The following is an 8591-nucleotide window of genomic DNA, read 5'->3' as shown; positions in this document are numbered from 1 at the left end:
AGGCTGTTTACTTAGATACATGTGCAATGGTCCGTCACTTCCTAAGTGCTACAACAGAATAAAAATGAACATCATCACGCAAAATAAAGTAATGAGAGACTTGGCAAGTCCTGTCTTCGCTACTAATCACCAGCTGTACTGTGAAAAAGAGAAAATAATAATAATAATAATAAAATCCGTCATAATCCGTCATACTCGTGAACGGGTGCTGCTTGTGAGGACGGGTCTGTTTAGGTTACGAAAGCTGATTTTTTCTTTTTGCAATAACATATGCTGGTGGTCACTATATTCCAAATTTGAATTTGAATGAATCTGTGTATTATTGTAAACATGTACAACATTTATTTAAAAAGAATACTAGCTGAGTTTCTTGTCAGTTCTTCTCATCTCGAAATCATTCCGAACTGACTGTAGATTTGACATATCATAAGAGTCTGTAATAGACCTACTTTAATAAAGATATTTTGAATTTCAAGGACATTCAGTCAGCATTACACCATTATCAGTAGGTTTCCAATAAATTTTTTTATTCCATCATTTAACCGAAGTTCTGCCTACGGATCAAACTGGTTGACTGAAATAGGTGAGACTGAAGTACCACGACAGGATTTTTTGTAGTCTACCTCGATGGAAACTGGAACAGCGCATACGACGAGCTCGTATACGACTCTAATAATATTAGGGTAAAAAAGCATATTACATATGTAAAATTCTTGGAATGTCAGAAAATTGTTTCGTATAATAAATGTTAATGGTATTCAAAAGCTTGTCATATACATGCAAATGTGTGAGAGAACACTTGTTTGGGAAAGGGTTGGACTACATGTACTTGTAGCTGTTACAGGTGTATATTTTAGTCCCTTTATGTACATGAAATTGTACATTTTGCATACTTTTTTTATTGAGTGTCGTAAAATATGCGTGTGCACTATTTTCAGTGTACACTGAAGTGTAGTAATAATATTCTGGAACGAGTAAAAATGTACTGTTTTTAGTGCTTGTTTACTAAAGGCGTTGTTAAAAGGACGGTAGGGGAAAAAATTAAATTAGAATATAAAATATTTGACGTTCATAAGCGGCTAAAATGTCCTACATGAATAAATGATTTTTGAATTTGAAAATTTGAATTTGTCAGCGCTATGGATTTTAAGATTTTCTATTAGAACATTATTATCTCTAATGAATTCTTAAATTTTATAGTAAGTTTTTTTAAAAAGGAAGATATTATTTGACATTTAAATCTTTTTTCAGGCAGATTTGTAACAGATTCTGCTAGTTTGTTGTAAAACCTTACGCAATTGCCATAAAACGAATTACTAACTTTAGCCAAACGACATTTAGGTAAAATCAGTTTGTTATTGTTACGTAAGCATTTATTAGTGTAATCACTAACTCTTTTGAAATTATCTATATTCTTCCTGGCATACATGATATTTTCATAAATGTATTGAGAAGCAACTATAAATATGTACCATGGATACTATAAATGGGTTTATCTGTAAGTTTCTTAAGCCGTGTAAACTGTGATTACCGAAATAGATTTTGTTTCGTATAAAAAACACTTTTGTGTTGACATTATCTGAGATTAATCAACAAAAGCTATACATCAACGTTGACTATTATGATATGAAGAGGGAAGGAAAACCTTTTCATATTAAAAAATATTCCAGTCTGTGCAAACAACACGAGTAACAAAAGTACAAAAATAAATAGACGATTTAAAATTCTTTATTGAATTTAGTTGAATACAATACGAAAAAAATAAATATTAAAAATAAAAATTAAACTGTGTACAACACAGTATAAATAACATTTATTATAAGAAAGTAATAGCTACAAACAATTACAAAAGATGTTATCGTAATCTAGTCAATCTTAATACGCATATCAAATCTGATCATATTTTTTATATGCACTTACATATCTTATTTTAATACACATTAACAATTAAAATAATTAATGTTGATTTTGGATCAAATAAATATAATTATAATAATATTTCCTAATGCTAATTACTAGACATTACCTATTGTACGTCTGATGCTAGCAACGTATCATGTCAGGTTGACCTCCACGCGGTTCGCTCTGGAAATCATCGTGATTAATTTCCCGTGAATTTGTCACAATGGGCTAACTGATCTGACTTCATGCTGATCTTATCTCCACTGGTGCCCCGCCAGCGTAAACCGTTAGCACATTATCATCCACTAAAAAACTCGTCCATTTTGTATCTGTTTTCTTTGGTTATCGATCGAAAATACGTAAAATTTTGTGCAAAATCCACTCCCTAACTCCACCGAATATCACCAACTAATCGAAGTAGATCGCAATGATATCGCGCAATAAACAAAAAATAAACATGTCGTTTTAAAATCTCCTCCCTTTGGTTATCGGTTGAAAATACGTTAAATTTTGTGCAAAATCCACTCCCTGACTCCACCGAATATCACCAACTAAGCGAAGCAGAGTATATGCGAAGCATTTTAATATTTTTCGCGCCAAAACTTCCCTTGAGCGTGACACGGCGTCCCCCGCCATGTTTTCGTGTTGTATTTTGATGGGTGTTATTTTTATTTTTTATCGCTCGCTTCGTATTGCGTGCTTGAATTCGTATTAGCTCTTTAAATATATAATGAGCGCTGTGTTTATAGGGACGAATGGTAGACGGTGAAATAAAACGAATGTTATATTTGGATGACAAAGTAATTAGGTACAATTTATAACATTTATTTAGAATAGCATGTATATTTATTACAACATAAAAATTGAATATAAACATATGTAATATTTATTAAAATTAGCATACTAAAGTATACCTAAACATAAAGTGATCTGTAAAATTTCTACATATCATAAAATGAATTCGCTGCCGTTGTCTGTTCGCTTCGATCTCTTAAACTACACAACCATTTTAATGCAGTTTTAAGCAATACCTATATAGATATAATGAGGAAGGTTTATATGTATACATTTAGATATATGTAGCATGTATGGAAGCTAATTATTTATAAATAAATCAAACAGGGAGTAGGTAACTCAGTTTCAACTACTTCTACCTGAATAACTTTTCTAAAGAAGACACGTTGAAATTTTATATGTTTGTTTAAAGTTACAATGATTGTTACGATCATTTTATAATTAACAGTTGCAAATTAACATTCAGATTTCGACTTTATCTCTTTGAGAAAGTAGTTCAGTTTCGTCTGTAATCATCGTCAATATATGGATAGATAGATATTTTTTTAATTTTTACAAAGTCTACAATCACTGTCCTCTAACACTTCTATCGGGGTTTATCTACAGGTACGTGGTTCTCACTTATTTACTAAATAGGTACTATTTATATTATTGAGACAGTATTTTAATGCACACATGAAATACAGTTTTCAGATTTTATAATATTTATATTACATAGTAATACTGAATCTGATTTCGACTTGGTACCCTGTACTACTGACTCTGTTTATTGATTGATGATAGGTAATTTACAGTCGCCTCAAGTATTAGATTTTTATATCGATACAAACAAACATTACGGCTCTTACGACAAGTCAATATTTTATTTATATCCGTCCCGCATCTTGTCCTTACATAAAATTCATGAAACCCTAGACCTGAGGGAGAAATAACTACACCCTTCATCAACAAAGTGGGTAGAGTGAAGATCGATTGGCTTCTCTCATATAACACTCTACAGAAAAGGTAAAACTAGGACGACAAAATTTCTGTACCTTATTTTTATTATATACGGAAATTTAAACAACTTAAATGCATTTCACTTTTTTGGGAAAATAGTTTTAACTCCAGTATATATGAGCCTCAACTTCTCGCTTCGCAAGATAAGATGCATTGAATTGACTCTACTCTGAAGACTAGTAATGATGTGGCAACATCATTAATATCATTAATATTTTACTTGCCCCCATTTCCTTCATTCATTTCATTATTTACTTAATATATTGTCATAAATGATATGACAACATATCAAGTAAATAATTAGTTTATTAGCATACAACGTTATAATTTTATTTTCTCATTGCTTTCTTGATTTAATTGATTGATTTTAGAAATATGAAAGCGTAGCGGTTTTTGTATTGATTGTCGCATGCATTCTTATGTAAAATGTGAATACTATAACTATCAGATGGCAATTGTAAGTAGCTTTTGTAAAATATGGTCGAGCGCAGTGATGGCTGGCTCATCCGTCATACTCGTGAACGGCTGCTGCTTGTAGGGACTGGTCTGCTCTAATCACTATGACTGATTTCCTCTTATTAATTGTTTAACCAGTTGGTTATATATTCAATATTTTTTCTATTTAAGTATTTAATAGAATTAGTGCTAATTGGTGGTTTGTATTCACACACTTAAACTTAAAAATGTAAAGTAATAATAAAATTATTTAAAAGAGCAACACGCAAGTTTCTTGTTCGTTCTTCTTGTGATGAGACAGCTTTCCGAACGAGCGGTAGATTAAAAAATGTAAAGACTATTCAAAAGTGCTTCAATGTAAGTTTATTTGAATAAATGATTTTCTATTCTATTCTTTTCTATTCCCTCGGTACATTTCATTAAGTTTGATATAGAATAGCCAGTATAGTTATGCATATATAGAGTGTTATGTCTATACATATGATTATAATTATGTATGTGTAGGATTCTACAATAGGGAGAAGGGATTTGTTAGTAATGTGGACTCATGACCTCATTACTAGCAACACACCATGTCAAGATTACCTCCGCGCAGTTCCCCCTGGAAGTCAGTGTGATAAACTCCTGGTAAATTTGTCACGATGGGAAAACTAACCTGACTTCATGTTCATCTTATTATCCTCCACTGATGCCCCTTTCCATTATAAACCATAAAAAAACCTGCAGTAGCATACATATACTTTATTCAATCATATTTGTACGCGTAATTGCAGAAGATAGAGAAACTTATTAGCTATTCTTATTAGCTACCTTTGTATTCTGTACTTCATACATAAATCATTTGAATTAGAATTTTATAAGTATTAGGATGCATTCATTTATGTAATTACATTTTCATTTTGCATTTTATGAACCTACTTAAAACGTTTACAAAACAATGTATTTATTATTTAGGAATTTCGCAGCTGACTTTACATTTATTGTTGTTTTGTTCATGTAAGGGAAAAACAATAAAGCCATTGAGAATTTTATGTTGGAATTTGGACTACACTCAATTCAAAAAAGCCAACAAGACTCAAACAACTTGAATGTTACAACTAATTTGTAATATTCAAATTGTTAATTTCAAATTGTAATATTCAAGTTGTTGTATCTATCTAATATAGATACATAGATAAATACTTTTTTCACACACGATGATACATGAGATCCAGAACTATAGATTTTACTAATTAAAAAATGAATTACCTATGGATATAGGTAAGCCATTCTTCATTCATTCCGGTCTTTTGAATCAACCGTGGATTTAAAGTCTATATCCATTTCTCTAATTAAATTGTTTGATATCTATGTTTCCGTCACCAAAATATAAATAGTCACGAAATTTTTTTTTGGTGTCAGCCAAATTCGAAAACAAAATTGATTGTTCAAGTAAACAAATATTTATATTAAAACTAAAAAGCTGGTTATTGGGAAAAATAGTAAATTATTTTGTATACCCTTGATGGCAAATCTGCTGTAGTATAGGTAAATGTAGTTCCATATTATAGTTTAAACGGAGTGCAATTATAAAAAAAATGAGTGTATTTATTCGCCAACAAAATATCAAGCAGTTTGGCGAGAACTCTTGTAAATAATTATTTTTGTAGCAAAATACTATTTTTTTTTGGGTAGTTTGGGCTATTGTCAGATATGTAGCACCTGTAGCACTGCGACCTACATAGATCTATTGTGCTCGCCCTTTTCAGAGTTCGCTACCTAGACCCGTCAGGGACAAGAATTGAAGGATATTCTTAGGAGCGATCGTTTTTATCTCCTCGGGAAAGAGTGTAAACTTTCCAAAGGAGATATTTCGTTTATGCATGAGTGGGCTACAACCACATAGGATGTGAAGCGGCGTTTCCTCTTCAGTTTGGCAGAATCTGCAGATACTTGTCGTGCATAGGCCTAGCTTAGCCATATGCTTGTTCAATTTGCAGTGTCCTGTGAGCAAAATACTAACTTAAATTCATAACGCTGACAATGTTATCTGATTGAACAAAGATTAAGTGGTAGCAGTTTCTATGTTAATTGTCGCATGCGTAATCTTTGTTCAAGTATATTTACTTAGAATAACATTTATTTAAAAGAGCAACACACAAGTTTCTCACTCATTCTCCTTGTGATGAGTCTGCATTCCGAATGAGTGCTAGAATAAAAAATGTGTGATAATTCAAAAGTGCTTATATTATGTTTAGTTGCGTAAAGATTATTGCTATTTATAATTGTATGTAGTTTATTCATGTAGTAATAAAAAAAAGACTAAAGAAAAATATATATTAATACTACCTGTCCTGGCAAACGTTGTTTTGCCTTAAAATGGGGGTGGACTAGCCCTAACATTTAAGGGGATTAAAATAGATGTTGGCCGATTCTCAGACCTACTCAATACGCTCACAAAATTTCATGAGAATCGGTCAAGCCGTTTCGGAGGAGTATGGGAACGAAAACTGTGACACGAGAATTTTATATATAAGATAGACTACTGACATAACAGAATAGAATGAAAGTGAAGTAACAAACAAGAATCTACAAAAGGAACTATAAATTTTAAATACAAATTTAGAATATATAACGTTTCTTCATTAGACAGTTACAACAATAATAAACTAAAAAACCTATATATCTAAGTTAACCACTCAATCACAACACTCTCAAGAACAGTGAATACAAAATTATTGAACTATGTAAATGTGTACATGCAAGGAGATGCTTGTCGTTCAAATTGAATTTTCGGTTTCAAGGTGTATTTTACAAGGAACAAAGCAGTAAATTATACATAAAGGAACTCGAACAAAGGTTACGTGGAACGTAGAGTACACATTTTGACAATGCAATGCTCAAAGTACACGTGAAACTAACGGTACAGAGAATGCGCGCTGCATTGCTGGATTGCACTGTTTGATAAAAGACAAAGACTGAACAGCATGTTTCGATAATAGATCTATTGTAAACAGCATATAACGAGAGTAACTAGTACGATACTAGTAATGAAGTACCGTATCGGTACTGTTATTTTTGTTTATTGCAATACAAACAACAAAACTGTCGCAAACTGGAATATGGCTCATCTGATGATAAACGGTGACCGTAGTCTGTGTACAGCCTCGGTGGTCTAGCGATCTCCATGTATTATATATATATATATATATATATATATATATATATATATGTATATATAATAGTGAACAGTGCTATCTAGTCCCATGGTAAGGAGATCTTGTGTTATGGGTACTAGACACCTTATATAAATACTTACATATTTCTGTAAATATACACATAATATAGAAAATACCCGACCGATACAAATGTTTGCACCGTGCGAGAAATCGAACCCGCGACCATAAAAAGTAAAGCGGTATGCTTAACCTCTGGACCACTGAGGCCGTTTATTCTTCTTGTTTAGTATATAGCTTCTCAATACATCTACGAAAATATTATGTATGCCAGGAAAACAGGAACAGTTTTAAAAAAGTAAAAAACTACCAGAATATTAACTAAATTTTCCAGAAAAAAAAAATCAAATGTGTCATAAATTATTTTCTTTGTAAAAAAGCTTATTATAAAATTGAAGAGTTTATAAATGATAACAATGTTTTTAATCTAACTTAAAATTCATAGCGCTGACAATGTTATCTGATTGAACAGAGATTAAGTGCGTAGCGGTTTCTATGTTTATTGTCGGATGCCTAATCCTTGTTATTAATTAAATATAAGTAAATCCATATTTATTGAAAAGAGCAACAAACAAGTTACTTGCTTATTCTTCTTGTAATGAATCTGCATTCCGAATAAGCGATAGAATAAAAAAAACTTGACTATTCAAAAGTGCTTATATTAAGTTTATTTGAATAAAGATTATTTCTATTTCTATAAATACTCTAAAAAGAAAAAATATAGTACCCGGGGTCAAAAACTACGGAACTGGTAAACTACTATACTATGTAGGAGCACAGTATTTGTTATATTTGCAGCTCTATTCGATAAATTCGTATCTTATTGTAGACACGGTTGCACAATATCTATTATTGCTATTGATTTTTACAATACTGAAACAGGACGTGCGTTGGGATAATACTTGCACCGTTTAATTTGAAGTACGTAAGTTCGAATCTGAAAAAGTTTATATATGGTGGCTAAAATCCGCCGACTCAACAAAGCCTACCCCGGCGAGTAATTGTCAACATTCCTAAACAAAGTTATTAAATATATTGGTTGTGAAACTTTGTAATTGAAATACATACTGAGTATGTGGATTCAAATATTTGCAGTAATCAGGAGTTTTTTTTTATTTATGTCTACATAATTTTATGTATATCAATTTATTATATATTTAATATATCATATCATACATCGTGTTCAACACGGCAATACACCACCCCAGGTCTGGTGCTGAAAAA

Source organism: Achroia grisella, unplaced genomic scaffold (assembly GCF_030625045.1).
Source record: "Achroia grisella isolate CSIRO2021 unplaced genomic scaffold, CSIRO_AGI_Agris_v1 utg1294, whole genome shotgun sequence".
Classification (NCBI taxonomy): Eukaryota; Metazoa; Arthropoda; class Insecta; order Lepidoptera; family Pyralidae; genus Achroia; species Achroia grisella.
This window is presented reverse-complemented; position numbering follows the sequence as displayed.